The sequence below is a fragment of the Periplaneta americana genome, chromosome 15 (genome assembly GCF_040183065.1).
Source record: "Periplaneta americana isolate PAMFEO1 chromosome 15, P.americana_PAMFEO1_priV1, whole genome shotgun sequence".
NCBI classification, from domain to species: Eukaryota; Metazoa; Arthropoda; class Insecta; order Blattodea; family Blattidae; genus Periplaneta; species Periplaneta americana.
In genome coordinates, this window is record NC_091131.1 from 39,393,719 (window position 1) to 39,412,056 (window position 18,338).

The 18,338-nt window shown below is 34.6% G+C and overlaps 1 long non-coding RNA gene across 2 annotated transcripts in view; it reads left to right on the top strand.

The window, feature by feature from the left end:
* Positions 1-418: 418 nt before the first annotated feature.
* The window catches only part of LOC138715629 (uncharacterized), a 362,085-nt gene continuing 344,165 nt past the window's right edge, over positions 419-18,338 (top strand). Inside the window, exons 1-3 of one of the 2 annotated variants that reach the window (XR_011336519.1) lie at positions 426-515; positions 619-757; positions 3,957-4,115. This is a non-coding gene — a long non-coding RNA (uncharacterized lncRNA). Of the gene's footprint in view, positions 516-618; positions 758-3,956; positions 4,116-18,338 lie in introns of both variants that reach the window. The other variant, XR_011336520.1, reaches the window with a different exon arrangement.

An 18,338-nucleotide genomic window follows, 5' to 3' on the forward strand; every position in this document is an offset into this window, starting at 1 on the left:
TTACAATTTATTTATTTATTTAACCTGGTAGAGATAAGGCCATTAGGCCTTCTCTTCCCCTCTACCAGGGGATTACAACTACAATCGTCTTTTGACATTTTTAATTGTTTAATTTTTGAGAGATTTTGCTTTTTATTTGAACAGCCCTGCCTCTTCCATACTATGTTTAAGAATTCCCTATTTCAGATTTCCTGGTAATGAAGTTATGTTGACGAATTATTATTTTAATCAGGATTGGTAAGTTGTGTTAAAATTTGCTATATATATATATATATATATATATATATATATATATATATATATATATATATTTGATCTTATTATTGTTTTTTTTTTTTGACGGACTTCCAAGTGTTATATTGACGGGGGTACAATTTATGTGTTGGCAACACTGGCCAAAAATTAAACACTTTCGCGCGTCTCCACCTTGAGATTAAGTAATACATGTTTACATTACGATCCCGTGTGATTTAAAATTACATAGAAGGTTTTCAATATTATTGAATGTGTTGGGAGTAAGTGTATTAATTTAGTCAATAGTTTGTGTATATAATATGTATATTAGTGTTTATAGGCCTGTAGTTTGTTTTAATGGTGTAATATCATTCTGTTTTGCAGAATAATATCAAACATGTCGAAGAGAGAATATGAAAAATGGAATCTAAAAAGCATGTCCAGTACTCTAGAAGAGTATAGAAGTGGAAAAATATGATTTAACGAGTGTTGCTGCAAATACGAAATTCCAACATTCGAAAGGGTGAATATTACTTATGTCCCAGCCACTGTAGGAACTTGATAAAACACCTTGAAAATATCTTGGATTTAGGCTATAGTATTGATTAGTAGAAATTGATGTGATCACTTAAGCCTGCTCATGGATATAATAATTATTATTATTATTATTATTATTATTATTATTATTATTATTATGATCAAGATGCAAGACAAGCAACTCAGTGTGACCAAGCGTTAGCCGTATCGAATCAGGTTGAGGTCGTCTGTGTCGCTCTGTTGTCATCAGTTTGTGTGTATTAAGATAAGAGTGATGCAATACGTAAATACGTTTAGTTCAGAGAAATTCCGATATGGTTGGATGCTTATACTGTTCCGCACACCGCACCATGAACTTAATCCAGGCTATTGTATACATGATGATAAATTGATGATGTTGTAAATTAATGATGACAAAATGAGTCAGAGATCCAATGCCAACGAGATATTCTCTATCTTAGGATTCTATCCCTCCCTCATCAAAAATCTTAATAAGCACCCTATTTATGTGGAAAATGAAGATACAATTTACTAAACGACATTTCATACATGTTGAGAGGATGCGAAGGCATTTCTTTCCCCTTCTGCTTGCCCTGTGTCCGCCAGCAACAAACCGATAGCTGTTACCTCTTATACCTGCACCCCCCAAGTTGTACACACAAGAAAATAAAATATTAAATAAAGTACATAAGTGGATATAAAATACAGTGACACAGATGTTTGACAATTACATGTTTCAGTATATTTTAGTGTCGTTCTTACAATATTTTCAACTAATAATTACCGGTAATTAAATTAAGGGATATTAGTTTGTATTATGAAGTCAGGGGGGAGTGACACAGTACAGATTGTCTCGTTGTGTATGCTGTAGAGTAGCAACTAGCGGTGAGGAAAACATTTATCTTCTGCTGTCAGTAGCTTTTTAATGTGCCAGTTGATATAAACAATGATAAAATGAAATACAAACACTTAGTATAGATTTTTGAAATATGTTGTTGTTGTTTTCTAATGCCAGGCGTTTGACAATAAAGTCATTTGACCTCTTACACTCCAATATTTTTCAAAGATATTATCATGGCCAGCCACTGAAGCACAGATTTTGAGGTGTTCCGAATCCATTTCTTGGTTTGAGTTGCACAATGGGCAGTTAGGGGACTGATATATTCCAATTCTATGCAGGTGTTTGGCCAAACAATCATGGCCTGTTGCCAATCTAAATGCAGCTACAGACGATTTTCGTGGTAAATCGGGAATTAACTGTGGATTTTGATGCAGAGAGTTCCATTTTTTCCTTTTAGATTGTGTTATCAAATTTTGTTTGTTGAATTCTAAGTATGTAGATGTAATAAATCTTTTCACAGAGTAATACGTAGATTTAGTAACAGATCTGTAAGTAGCAGTGCTGCCCTTCTTTGCTAAAGCATCCGCATTCTCGTTTCCCAGGATTCCACAATGGGATGGTATCCATTGGAATACAATTCTTTTATTGAGTGATATTAATTGAGAGAGCATTTTAGTTATTTCTGCTGTTTGAGATGAAGGTATGTGTCTAGAGACTATTGATAGAATAGCTGCTTTGGAGTCTGACAATATAATTGCATTTTTAAATTTATTGATGTGGCATAGAAGATTCCTGAGACTTTCACTTATTGCAATGATTTCTCCATCAAAACTTGTTGTTCCATACATTTTCAATAGTAAGAATCTTCACTATGTTCAAAGTCAATTAGTCGAACGTTAGTAAGATAGTCAGTAGCATCTTCCCCTTCACGGATGGTAAAGAGTGTGAGTAGAGAGGAAAGCCTATCAACCAAACTGAAATGGGGATTACATATTATTATGATAATAATAAATCCCTTTTGTATTATGACTGTATTCCCCCAATAATTGGGAGATCATTTTAGGTTAATTAAAGGCAAAGCTTTCATTATTAGAGTGTAATTATTTTATTTTTTAGAGAAAGTAAAGAGTTTAATTTGTGACGGTTTTCCACATAAAAGTTTACATTTTTGGCAATTAAAATTTACGGAAAAATAAAAATGTGGTGACCTTTGAGTTGTGACGGTTTTCTTCCAAGGCAACGATATGTTCTTAAGGGCCTTGTGCAAACAATGATACAGTCATCTGACTGTTTGTTATGTATGCACTAGCCCTTAGCCACTTTGTTTCTGGACAGAATTGTTTATCTTGAGAAGGTTGTGTCACTTTTTTCTTCTTTTCAATTTTCATAATTTTAAATGATATGTTGTATTTGCTGACAGTTTGGTGCATCATTTATCATTAAGAACTATTGCTTGGCTTTATCATCCAGACAGTTCCCCCCCCCCTCCCCCCCGAAGAATATGTTTCATGTATGGGTATTGTTTGGGTTGGATCGTTATGTTTTGTGAAATGGTGCTGTACGTAATTAATCAGTCTAGTCTAGTTTCATAAATATCTTGGAGCAACAGTAACAAATATAAATGACACTCGGGAGGAAATTAAACGCAGAATAAATATGGGAAATGCGTGTTATTATTTGGTTGAGAAGCTCTTATCATCCAGTCTGCTGTCCAAAAATCTGAAAGTTAGAATTTATAAAACAGTTATATTACCGGTTCTTCTGTATGGTTGTGAAACTTGGACTCTCACTCTGAGAGAGGAACATAGGTTCAGGGTGTTTGAGAATAAGGTGCTTAGGAAAATATTTGGGGCTAAGCGGGATGAAGTTACAGGAGAATGGAGAAAGTTACACAACACAGAACTGCACGCATTGTATTCTTCACCTGACATAATTAGGAACATTAAATCCAGACGTTTGAGATGGGCAGGGCATGTAGCACGTATGGGCGAATCCAGAAATGTATATAGGGTGTTAGTTGGGAGACCGGAGGGAAAAAGACCTTTAGGGAGGCCGAGACGTAGATGGGAGGATAATATTAAAATGGATTTGAGGGAGGTGGGGTATGATGATAGAGACTGGATTAATCTTGCACAGGATAGGGACCGCTGGCGGGCTTATGTGAGGGCGGCAATGAACCTTCGGGTTCCTTAAAAGCCATTTGTAAGTAAGTAAGTCTAGTTTCATGCACATTACATATGATTTCTTTTCATCCTATCTCTCTGTGTACTCAAAAGCATTCTTATTGTTGTGTGATAGATTTTCACTGCTTCTGTGACTAATCTGAGGCTCTTTTTATTTTCAGTCTGTTATTTAACGACGCTGTATCGGCTTCTAGTTATTTAGTGGCAATGGAATTTGTGCTAACAAGATGGTATTTGGTAATATGGGGTTGAGGATTCGCCATAGGATTACCTGCCATTCGTCTTAGAGTTGAAGAAAACCTCGGAAGAGACCCAACCAGGTAGTTAGCCCAAGTGAAATTGAAACTCACACCCAAGTGCAGCTCCAGATAAGCAGGCAGTTGCACTACCGCCTGAGCTACGCTGGTGGCTGTATTTTGTTTTACGTTGTTTCTAATTTGTTCATCATTTTTTTCTTTGGCTATTAGTAGAATTTCCGTTCCTTAGACTTCATGTACAGTAGTGGCAAAAAAAACTGGACCGACCCTTGTAGCTGATTTCAGAGCCTTGTTCACTCCAGAACACGATAGACTGGTAACTAAGACTTTCGTGGTTCGAATCCTACCTGGGAAGAAAACTTGTTTTTGTTCCTTATTCAAATTAATTCCCAATACTTTTCGATTGCAGCGATATTTTACTACTTAATTAACTTATTCCCAGAACATGAATTTTACCAGCAATCGAAAAGTATTGGGAATAAATTTGAATAAGGAACAAAAAAAAAAGTTTCCTTCCCAGGCAGGATTCGAACCACGAAAGTCTTAGTTACCAGTCTATCGTGCTCTGGAGTGAACAAGGCTCTGAAATCAGCTACAAGGGTCCGTCCAGTTTTTTTTTTGCCACTACTGTACACTTGGTGTGTTTTGTTCAAGCTATCTCCTGAACTTTTCCAATTTTTTCCTGCAAGTCTCTTTACAGTATGTGCACTTAAGTGTCATATTTGTTCGAATAACAGTAGGTGCCAAATCTAGGGAATTGTGTAGAACTATTAAAAAAAATACAAATAATGCCCATGGCTTGTCAGTATATTTTTTCATTAATAAACTTCCTCCTATGTAATTGTGAAAAACTTTGTCACTAACTGAAGAGTTCATGGTATAATTACTGTCAAAAAATGAGTTTCATACTCCATTGGCAAGTCTATCGTGCTATCAAAAAGGAGCGCTCTATATGGCAGTAAAAAATTTTAATAGCCTCCCTATGGATATAAAAAATCAAACTCAAAACATAAGATTATTTAGGGTCAAATTAAAGAAGTAAGTACAGTAGAACCCCGATTATCTGTCACTCTATTAACCGATTGGCGGATTATCTGACTGCCTTCCTTTCGGATTTTTTTGTTACAGAAATATATGAAGTACTGTACATTACATTAGCACGTTATTTTTTCTGGAGATGGTTATTACAAAACTTTAATTCGTACACAATACGATCTACTGTTTGAGTTGTCGTACTGTATAACTTCTATATTAAATGTCTTCCACAGGTATCGAAAGAAATCGTGTTGCGCTAAGCAGGGGCGGCTTTTGGGGTAGTGCCAGTGTGCCATGGCACCGCCAATGAAAGAAACAAAAAATAATATCGTAAAAAGCAGTTGTAATAGTTTATTTCTACACATTTTATTCGTATTTCATCTTAATGAGCGCGCGCACAGATCGGGACGCACTCTTGCAGCATTTCTCCAAACGTTGGAGCCACTTCAGCGTGGCACTGCTTACGTCCATATAACACTGTACAAAAGGCTACTGATTCTAGTTTATATACGTTTCTTATGGCAGACACTGAGCCGAATTCGATTTGACTTAGTTGTTAATATTCCACCCGCTAGAGCACAGTAATGCAGAATTTTCGCTAGATGGCAGGATTGTTGGAGACGTTAGGCAGGAACCATCAACCGCAGACTTGCACGAAAACACAAGTTAAAGTTCCGCGCCAAATGTTAACGTAATGTTGCCATTTCAAAACTAAAGCACATAACTTGGATTTGAATGTGTAAAGTATTATCCATTTAACTATATTAAATGCAGAGATAGTCATGGTTCTTTTTAGAAAGATAAATATTTTTTCATATTATGTAAAACTGTTTTTTAATGTTGTGTAATATTTGTTTTATTTTGCGGCAAATAAATATCGCTACACTGTTGCTATAGTATTGATGCTTCTGTTAACGATACATGAGATCTGTGCAGGACATGAACATGTGTTATTCAGGCCGCTGTCTTGGATTCATCGGCCTGTTAAATAAAGTGCAAATGTGTTCGTTTATTATCTATATCACTGTTTCTCTCGTATGTTTTTGTCAGTAATTTTACTAGTTATAAAATTTATTTGTATTTGACTAACAATACTGTGAAAGTTTTGCATTATCTCTATCTGTAAATTTCGTTATTAGTTTCGGAAATGTTATTGTAACTGTTACTAGATGCATTATTAACTGTACACCTGGTAAAATAGCTGGTTTGATTAATGTTTTTATTTAACATAATGTAAACGTGAGCTGCGATTATGAATTTCACTAGGGTAATTTGCGTACAATCTTTTTTTTCATTTTTGGCACCACCACCAGACTGCCTCACCGGCCGCCACTGGCGCTAAGTATAAAAAAGTACAAATAATTGAGTGGTTTAGGGAACGAGAAACTGTGGTTCATCACAGAATACAAGTCTGGCATCACAACCGTGTGCAATTTAATAAAAATCGAGGCTAGAGTGTATAAAGTAAGTAAATATACAACTTGAGACTTCCACTATTCCTATCTTGCCACAGAAGTCATTAAAAAGAGTTTTCTCGCCCCCTAAAAACTCGTTAACAACCACACATAAATCAGTGAATTTCTGGTACACTACCTAGCATGTTGAATACAAGACCATAGAGAAAATTACGAAAGTGTAAGCATTATTCACTAAATTTACGAAAATGCTCAGCACACCTCGTTCATTACTACAAATAATAGAGGTTCTATTGTACCTAATTTCTCACACCTTTTATTTGTAGGTGAATTTATGACATTCAACGACACTGCATGAATATTTCTGTCTTGTATTATGTATCAATACTAACCCCTTGTGTTGTATGAGTATATTCTAAAACTCTTCTGTATATATTTCAACTAGACTGTGACTAGGAATTAAGACTTTGTAGTACTATTAAGATTTTCGTGACATGTTTCACATTCTAGCTGTGAAGCAATGTACGAATATCATGGAACGTAAATAAATACAATACAATTTGTATTTCAGATTTATCAATTTCATTTGAGAAAGTGTCGTCTGTATTTCAGAAATTAAAGTCCCTCTGCTCAGAGAATGACTCTTGACAGTTCTTGTGTAGAAGGGAGAGAAGAAACGAAAGCGATGGAGGACCTTGAACTGGCCTATCCCATTACAGGGATTTGTAAACGTCTCCATGGTTAACAACTTGGAGTTGCCGTGTCTATTGGAACAGAACAATGTGATCAGTTACCAGGTGCCGAATAATGTGCATTAAGTTTATTTTAGGGATGTGTGTATATGTAGTTAATATGAATCAGATTAGTGTAAATATTTATTACAAACCTATTAGCTTTAGTGTGACATTTCTACAGAGTGTATGATTAACCTAATGGCATCGTCCAGTAAAAAAAAAAAAAAAAAAAAAAAACTTTTGGTTGTTCTGCTGCTCTGTAACTTTGGCCGATACATGTTGACAATGCCACTCACAACTGTCAGAGACGTTCTATAAGCTGATGGAGTATAACGTTTCTATTTTAGAAAGCATAACTTAATAATAACTCATTTCATTACCAAGGAATGGATTTGTTTATGTTGCTGACATATTTAATTCTTTTGGTTTATATTTGCTATATTTTCTGAAATACAATTGATGTTTTCTCAAATTAAAATTACTAATCTCAAATACAAATGATATTTTCTGGAACAAAGTTCATATTTTCTCAAATTAAAGTTACTAGTCTAAAATACAAATGATATTTTCTGAAACACAATTGATAATTTCTCAAATTAAAGTTACTAGTCTCAAATACAAATGATCTTTTCTGAAACACAATTGATATTTTCTCAAATTAAAGTTACTAGTCTCAAATACAAATGCTATTTTCTGAAATATAATTGATATTTTCTCAAATTAAAGTTTCTAGTCTCAAATACATATATTTTCTGAAATACAATTAATATTTTCTCAAATTAAAGTTACTAGTCTCAAATACAAATGATGTTTTCTGAAATATAATTGACTAGTCTCAAATACAAACGATATTTTCTGAAATACAATTGATATTTTCTCAAATTAAAGTTATTAGTCTCAAATAAAAATGATATTTTCTGAAATATAATTGATATTTTCTCAAATTAAAGTTACTAGTCTCAAAACAATAATCTGAAACGCAATTGATATTTTCTGAAATACAAATAATTTATCTAAAATATAATTGATGTTTTCTCAAATTAAAGTTACTATTCTGAAATATAAATTATATTTTCTGAGATAAACCTTATTAATCTCAAATACAAACAATATTTTCTGAAGTAAAACTTATTAATCTGAAATATAAATTATATTTTCAGAAATAAAAATTATTAATCTGAAATACAATTATTGCTGGCACTAATTATTTTTTTCTGAAATACAACTGGAAGAAGTGTAAAGCTAGTACATGCAACTCAGTCCAAAGATGGGAGGGAACTCTTATTTGATCAAAACGAATCGGTCTTCGTGGCCGGTTTCCTTGTTAATTCTGAATAAACTGTAGCAATCACATGGTTTCGATACCACTGATATATCTTTCAAATGTCTGTCAAGTGAATGAATACAGAAAATAATAAAGAATTTATTAAATCTGATTTTGGCTATTAGAACAATAAAATCAACACAACCCGAAAAACATGGGCTTCAATACGTATATCTTCCCTCCTTAGCTTTCAAATTCTTCTCTCTTTCAAATGATCAGTATGTTTCTGAAACATTATTCCACTAGAAGATTTTATCAAGTAGTTTCTTGATCTTCCACAACCTTTTGAAACACTCCTTGTAATCATTTCTTTTGACTGCGACAATTCCTATAAAATATTCTTTCCCCAATAATGACATTCCTTGACATTCACATTCGTCTCCTTCCTCACTATTAGCTGTGCACTTTTTCCCTTAACTTCTTCTGGTCTAAATGTATCTAATAAAATTCTTGATTTCCTTATGGTAAAGTCAAGAATTTTCCTTGAACAAAGCTTTTCTTAATCATTTTTGTTAATTCCTCATAATTGATGTCTTGAATATTTTTTGGAGCGGCTCACGATTTAATTTTTAAATTGAAGCTCAAACCGAAGAAATAAGTGTAGTGTTTTTTTAGCTCCTTATTAATGCTGTTAATTATACAGAGAGCCTCAAATCTTTCAAAATATTCTTCTCCAGAACCACCTTACTCTTTCAATAACATTATTGTTCATCCATATCACCAATAATGAATTGAAAGGGTTAGAAGCAAGGGATTAGAAGTGCACTTTAATTAATTTTGGGAAAATGTGATTGACAACTACGTATAAAGCTTTCGTAAATTCCGTGAAGTTTTAGTTTTAAATTTAATTTTATATATAAATATTTAAAGAAAATAATCTGCCCTCAATGAGGGTGACCATAAAGATCCAGAATAAAAGCACTACAGAATAATTTAGAAAGACAGGAAGTGTTTAGTAAAAAATTCAGAGAAATACAAACCCAAGAGAGTCATCAGTGGCCAAAATATAAATGGTAATGTGATGTGGTTAAAAGATAAAATATCCCTTTGCCACTAAAATTTTATATGCTTTAGTTTACTCTGGATGCACTTAACTCGTTTTTTCAGAAATGTCACTTGTACCTCTTTGCGTCTGACCCCTTGAATTATTATTGCACATACTTACTTACTTTACAAATGGCTTTTAAAGAACCCAGAAGTTCATTGCTGCCCTCACATAAACCCGCCATCGGTCCCTATCCTGAGCAAGATTAATCCAATCCATAGCATCATATCCCACCTTCCTCAAATCCATTTTAATATTATTCTCCCATCTATGTCTCGGTCTTCCCAAAGGTCTTTTCGCCTCTGGCCTTCCAACTACTCATAACACTCTATGCATTTCTGGATTCGCCCATATGTGCTACATGCCCTGCCCATCTCACACGTTTGGATTTAATGTTCGTAATTATGGCAGGTGAAGTATCTTATGTTGGGATTTCGTAACAGGTATACACAAAATATAGGTAATATTTTATAGTAACAATTTATTGGGTTTTTATTACAAATGATAAGTACAGTGGCAATTTAGTCCATGCCAAATTAAAAAAAAAAAAATTGTCTTCCTGATTATTTATATTATGTACAATAAAGAGTCAGTGAGGAGATGAACTTCTTCTTCTTCTTCTTCTTCTTCTTCTTCTTCTTCTTCTTCTTCTTCTTCTTCTTCTTCTTCTTCGTTTTTGTCTCAGATTTTGAGGTGACATTAAAATTACTGACGATCTTAAAGAGGAAAGAATGGGTCATTCTAAAATTAAGTGCAGATTTGGCAAACTTACTCTTTACGCGGAATAATCATGGAGTAAAAATAAAAATATATCACTACTAAATAGAAAAACATTTGTTATTAAATGGCTTTGTGTTATTGGGGTCTTAAATGTTAAAATAATGCAAAATGTCACCTCCAGGGGTGTGTTACCCTATATCTAAGACTGTAAATTCAAAATTACTCTTAACATAATATTATGATTACAGCAACACTTGTATACGGAAACACCTATACTTATTAGAAAATACAAAAAAACAAACATATCCAGTATTAGGTGGCAGTAGATTTTTCTGTGAATATGTGTAACTTGGTCAGTTCATGTGACTCACACTCACATTACACTGAGAACACCTTGCAAGGGTTTCAAAATTTTTTGTAAAGAAAATTATTCAAAGAAATCATTTTTGTAACTTTGGACATAAATCAGATTGTAGTTTATTTTCAAGTCAGATTTATTAAACGTATGTGACTCATGTTACATCAATTTACATTCACTCTTATACATATACAGTTATATTACAGTACTATTAGAATACTATACTCATTTTCCTGTTCAATTATTTTTAAATTAGTACTCTATTGAACAATAAATCAGAGAAGAAAAAAATACTTTATCTCATCTACAAAATAGTCTACATATTTTAGAGTACCAGTATGTGACATGTTACATTTTAATGTGAGTCATGTTACATTTTCACGTGAATCGAAATTATAGATCCAATGAAATTATTTGATGTGTATTCATTCATTCATAGTGTTCTGCCCAAGATCAGATCTTTCACTGCAATCCCAGCATTCTCCAGTCTTTCCTATTTTCTGTCTCCCTCTTTGTCTCCTCATATGATCTGTATATCTTAATGTCGTCTATCATCCGATATCTTCTTCTGCTCCGAACTCTTCTCCTGTTCACCATTCCTTCCAGTGGATCCTTCAGAAGGCAGTTTCTTCTCAACCAGTGACCCAGCCAATTCCTTTTCCTCTTCCTGATCAGTTTCAGCATCATTCTTTCTTCACCCACTCTTTCCAACATAGCTTCGTTTCTTATTCTGTCTGTCCATTTCACACGTTCCATCCTTCTCCATATCCACATTTCAAATGCTTCTAGTCGTTTCTCTTCACTTCGTCGTAATGTCCATCTTTTTGCCCCCATACAATGCCACATTCCACACAAACACTTCACTAGTCTCTTTCTCACTTTGAGAGAGGAACAGAGAATAAGGTTCTTAGGAAAATATTTGGGGCTAAGAGGGATGAAGTTACAGGAGAATGGAGAAAGTTACACAACGCAGAACTGCATACATTGTATTCTTCACCTGACATAATTAGGAACATTAAATCCAGATGTTTGAGATGGGCAGGGCATGTAGTATGTATGTGCGAATCCAGAAATGCATATAGAGTGTTAGTTGGGAGACCAGAGGGAAAAAGATCTTTGGTGAGGCCGAGACGTAGATGGGAGGATAATATTAAAGTGGATTTGAGGGAGGTGTGATATGATGATAGAGAGTGGATTAATCTTGCACAGGATAGGGACCGATGGCAGGATTATGTGAGAGCGGCAATGAACCTGCGGATTCCTTAAAAGCCATTTGTAAGCAAGTCTCTTCCTTAGTTATTTTTCCAGAGAAACACAGTATATATGCCCGGTGGCAGTGCTAATTACACTCAATAATAGCAATAATATACTTATTAAATAAAAATACAATTAATAATAATACTAATAATAATAATAATAATAATAATAATAATAATAACAACAGGGAATATACTAAATTAAATGAAACGATCACTTAACAATAATAAAATAATAATAATAATAATAAAATAATAATAATAATAATAATAATAACTGTATTTAGTCTTACTGCAATACAGAGGTAATTCTTCTTCGCATAACATGTTTATAATATAAATTTTACAGCGTGAAAGACAGTTAAATGTTAAAATTTCTACGTACATAGAAATGATATTTCTTTGCGTCTATAGGCTTTGCATTGAAATCTGAAAATAATCATAGGGCTACAATACTGCCAGTTGAAAACGTGTAAACTTTCTGCTATATGAAAAAGTACGGTCAGTTATTTTGCACATATTATCTTTCTTCCTTTATTTCTTTTTTCCTTTCTTTTTCTCTCTCTTCCTTTCTTTCTTTCTTTCTTTCTTTCTTTCTTTCTGACAATCTCATCAATCTCGTTCTGAAATTCCTTTCAAATGATATTTCCTTGAATACGAGAGTTTGTGAACAAAACAAACGAAGTATGCAGTAAACAATGATACATTCGTAACCATGGTTATATAAATCTGTGTCTCTCGCTACTTACCCGTAGGAATGAGATCAGGAGTTACAACCAAAACCTTGTCTGCGTTTATACAGGCGTAGTGTTCGTACAGAGCCTTCGGCCCGGCACACTGTAAGCAAGCAAAGAGTGTTCAGCGGGTACGTATTTCGATTTATAAAATAGCTTTTAATTTCTTCCCAATATCCTCTCCCATTTAACTTCCTCGCTACACAAAGTATGATGGAAAACTTTGTGATATTGCAAAATAATTTAAATTTTCAGCAATGTATCTGAAATAGAATAGAAATTCAGAATGTGAGAAAGCAGCCAAGAGAAAGAAACTCATTTCACTGAAACTTCTATATTCTCTCACTCCAAATACGGGACTGATATCTGGTTTGCGTTGCGTTATCATAACTTTACAAATGTACACGCGGCAAATATTAAGTATTAATTATTCTGTAAGATACATATTATTTGTTTCGTGTAATTCTTTAAAAATGTTTATGCCATGTTATTTTTCATGCATAGTGGGGTCAACACAAAAAAATTATCTTCGTACAAAATACATGATATATTCACACTGGTTTGGAGTGATTTATTAAAGAATGTAGTCAAGATTAATTTAGAAACATGTTAAACGAATTATCCTTGAACCAAAATGTGTGCTCCCTGGACCAAAATGATCGTATTTTAATTATTTAAATACATTTAGTTACATCCAGCGTTAAGCTGAAATCCAGCTTACTGCTTGAACATCAAATTTAAGAAATCGCCTATTATTACACTACGAGAAACCAACACTTCATCACATAAAAATTCACCACTGTTAAGAATGTGTTCTAAATTCACTGAATTATGTAAAATATGGGATTTAGATTTCGACATTTCTTATATTGATTATAAAATTTTCTTTTTAAAATATTGAAGACAGTCGATTTAAAGTAATATTGCTATCTATTTTTGTTATTGTTTAATTTAGGTAGGTGTAGAGGTGTGAAGGACTTGGAAAAGGAGAACAAGGGAATGAAAATTTCTACGTTCGTTAAGCCGTAGCCAGTTTAGAGTTTGGAAGGATGGGGTAATGTGGTCAGCGCGACGGACATCGCATACGAAGCGACTGGTTGACATTGAGGTCGGTCAGTAGAGAATCACAATTATTGAAGTGGGGCATTACTAGTGTTTCCACTAGTATTTTCTTGAGTGATAGCAGGAGGAATTTTCGAATGCTGTTTAAGGAATGTAGTATGGAAAGCACTTTTTTGATAATATGGGTTACTTGATAATTCCAGTTTAAATGCGTGTCAAAGTAAACTCCAAGGTTTTTAACACAGGAAGCAAAAGGGATTATTGTGTCGTTTAACTTGACTGGAAGAGCAGGAGTAATGTTGCATAATAGACGTTGGTGTCCCACTAGGATTGCTTGTGATTTTCTTGCATTGAAAGTCAAACCAAACTTTCTGGCCCATGCAGATATGGATTGAAGGTCCTCGTTAAGATTGTGTATTGCGTCATTGAGTGAGTCAGGGGTTGTATGGATATAGATTTGTAAATCGTCTGCGTAAAGGTGATGCTTACAGTGCAGTAGAGTCGAAGGGATGTCATTTACGTAAATAGTGAATAGTAGTGGCGATAGAACAGATCCCTGTGGGATTCCAGAATCAACGATACACCATGAGGAAGTTCGATTTCCAATGGAAACACACTGCTGACGTTCGCTGAGATAAGAGGAGAACCAAGAAACTGTGCTCTGTTGCGTCTAGAACTCTTAAGCAGTCTGAACCAAAAACTTACTCTTAATATACACCAGATCGTTCATATGCTGAAACTGTAAAATAGAATATTGGTTCCCCAGCTATTAGTCATAGTGAAGAATTGATAAATAAGCTGATGGATAAGATTGATACTCTTATGTCTATATTGTTGCCTCTTGTAAGTACATTGCAACAAGTTCTTCCTGCTCTTATTAACAAAAAATGAATTCTGACAACAATTCATTAATTTGCACATGGAATTGCAGATGTGTCAATAACAAGTATTTTGAACTAAAGTTATTTTTAGATTCATATAATATCGATATCTTATTAATAACTGAGACGAAAGTCACACCCCACTTGAACTTTTATGTACCTGGTTTTATAACTTTTCGAGCTCATCATCCTAGTAATACCAGGAGAGAGGGATCTGCCATTCTTGTCAAAAATCACATAGCTCATGATGAATTACTACCAGTTATTGAAGACAAATTTCAAATTTCACGTATATCAAATGGAATGAAGTATCAGATTGGTTTTTTCTATTCTGCACCTGCTAATAAAATAATTCTTTGCAACTTTTGGGACATCGTTAATGTCATGGATAATCAATTTCTACTAGGTGGAGATTTCAATTGTAAACATCCCAGATGGGGATCAAATTTAGCCAATCCAAGAGGGCTAATACTTCTAGATGCGGCAACACAACTCTCCTGAGAATTCATACATCCAATTGAACCCACACACTATCCAGATAGAGGACAGATGCCTGATGTACTGGATTTTTTCATTGATAAAAATATATGTCACTTATGCTCGATGCCATCAGTCCATACTTATGAACTTAGTTCAGACCATTACCCAGTAGTGGTTACTGTTTATTCAAATGAAATTAGTATGAATAAAAATTATGCATTAATAAACTATCCTTTTGATTGGAACTACTATTCAGCCCTTCTCAATGAAATTACAGATTTAAGACTTCCTTTAAAAGCTACTCAAGATATAAATGTGGCTGTTAGCAAACTAACCAGATACGTTCACCATGCAGCAAATCTGGCCAGTAGTAAAAAATCCTATAAAAATGTAATAGACTGAGACCTACAGGGAAAATTGCGCAACTGCTACGAGAAAAGATATACTGTCGTAAATTATGGGAACAGACTAGATATCCTCCCCATAAAACTAATTATAATAGAGCTACCAGGAAACTAAAAGATATGTTGAAAGAAGAAAGAAGTGATGCTGTAAAAAAATCAGCTGCTATCTCTAAATACCGCTGTTGGTTCATTGTGGAAAAAAACTTAAGTTATAACAAAAAGTTTTGAGAGAATACCACCGCTAAAATTGGGAGACTCTAGGAAGTGTACGTCTGAGGAGACGGTAACAGTTTTGTGTGATATATTAATAAAACAATTTCAATATAATGCTACTGTTAATCCCGAATTTAAACAAAAAATCCTGGATGAAGTGAAGACTCCATTGCAACTATCACCCTTTACTACATTCTTCACCCCCGCTCAAGTTTTAAATGCAATAACACATACCCCAACAAAAAAGGCTCCTGGTCAAGATTTAATCGTTCAACCATTGCTTATGTCATTTCCGAAAAAGACTTGTATTTTTAACTCAAATATACAATGCCATTCTGTGTTTGACCTACTTTCCAAAGAACTGGAAACATGCTATCATTGTGATGATTACAAAACCTGAGAACCCTAAAAATAATCCCAATAGTTATCGCCCTATTAGTCTTCTTTCCATTTTTTCCAAGATTTTTTAACGCCTTCTGCTTCCTCGGCTTCTAGATTCAATAAACCCCACTATTCCTATCACTCAATTTGGATTTAGATCTTCACATTCTTGCCCGCAGCAGCTACATCGAGTAGTGGACACTATCTTGGACACTTTGAAGAAAAATCTGTTTGTCTTGGTCTGATTTTAGATACCGAAAAAGCCTTCGATAAAGTGTGGTATGAGCGACTCTTGTGTAAATTAAAACCAATAGTTTCAGACACATTATTTAGAATACTACAGTCCTATCTCTGCAACAGAACATTTTCAGTGAAGTATGAAAATGTAGTATCCCAGGTCAGAAGTATTCAAGCAGGTGTACCTCAGGGTAGTGTACTTGGACCTTACCTTTATTTGTTTTATGTGTCTGATTTCCCCAGAGACGCCAATTTAACAACAGCTCAGTTTGCAGATGATGTTGCTGTTCTGTGCAAAGGTTCATGTGAAATGGCAGCTAATAAATTGCAGCAGTTTTTACATTTAGTGGATGTATTGTGCCGTTTGTTTTCCGGCACCCTGTCTTTCCAGTATTGATTTTTTCCTTTTCCTTATTTCCTTGACTACCTTGTTTTATTTTCTAACTTCTTTCATAGATGGCGTTCTTTTATACGCCATTTTCTGTCTAACTTCTTTCTCGTTATCAAGAGTGAGATCATTTGATTAGCGATTCGCTTTTTGATTGGTGGGTTTTGTTTCATTACTTGTCATTAGTGTATTTGATTTGACATTTTTCTGTTACGTCGCGATTTCTGGCTGACCGGATGAATGAGAGTGTGCAGGGAGTCAGCCATGGGGACTTGAGGGAGCAACTCGGAAGTAGTCTGCGATGGGCGCTTGGGGGAGCAAGTCGCAGTGAGTCAGCTATGGGCATTTGACGCAGTGAGTGTCTCCGCGGGAGGTAATCGAAGTAGGCAGTTGATGTTTAGAGACAGCGTGGCCTGTCTGGTTCAATGACCCGGAGCAGTAACTTCAATATGGGCAGGCGGGGGCTGGTCCAGAGAATTGGAAGTTGACTGGGGTATACAAGGGGATTTGATCTGGCCGTGGCTGAGCGATTATACGAGGGAAGAACTTCCATGGCGGCATGGCCAGCAAATACCAGCTGAGACGGATCCGGAAACTGTCATGCTTGTGGGAACACCTTGGATGCAGGAATTGTGAGACTTTTCGATTTTGTTTATATACCTTCTAAATTTAATTCCCTTTGTTTTCTAAGCTTTGTTTCTTTAGAAGTCTCCGCTGACATTCGCTAGTCTCAGATCAGAAGTACCCTATTTGATTCTATTTGGTCCTGCTTGTATTAAGTGTGTGTTAGCTGACAGCAGGATTGAGGTAATGGCGAATATCAGTGTATTTAGTATTAGTTTGGCAAGTCAGTTTCTGGTATGTTAGAAGATCTATTCGTACCTCCCGTTTTCGACTATATTAGTCTATTATCTTTTCTTTTTGGGCGCTCTTTTCTGCTCCCTTATTTACTTATATTTAAATCAGGTTCTTATATTTGTAGAATATTTATATATAACATATATTTACATTTCTTGTTGTTTTTTCAAATAGTTTATTTGTTATTACCTGTTTTAACAATAAATTTGTCAGGTAAATATTTAAAATATAAGTTGTTATTTCATGTCCTTCTCACCCACTCAGATGATAAGCCTTATTGAAACGATTTAAGGCGGGGAGAGCCGAAAGGGTCCCGTTGCAGTATGGTGTAACAAATGGAAAGTTAAAATGAACCCTAGAAAATCCAATGTTATTCAGTTCACCTATAAAACTGAAAATCAATTGATCACTCTATAAGGGGAAGAAGTATCATATGCTGAGTCAGTGCGGTACCTAGGTCTGTACTTGGACAGAAAATTGACTTGGAATACACATATAAGCAACCTAGTGAAAAGACTCCGACATAAATTATATCAAGTTAAACATCTGTTGAAGGGTTCATCACACTGCAGCTACTTAAAAAAGACATATATTTCTCATTGATGAGACCTATATGGATGTGTGGCTATGGTATATGGGGATCTGCATCCAATTCTCAAATCAGACGAATTCAGACAATACAGAGCCGGGTCCTTCGACTAATCGTTAATGCATCCTGGTACATCTGCAATGACAACCTACACAAAGACTTGAACTTGCCT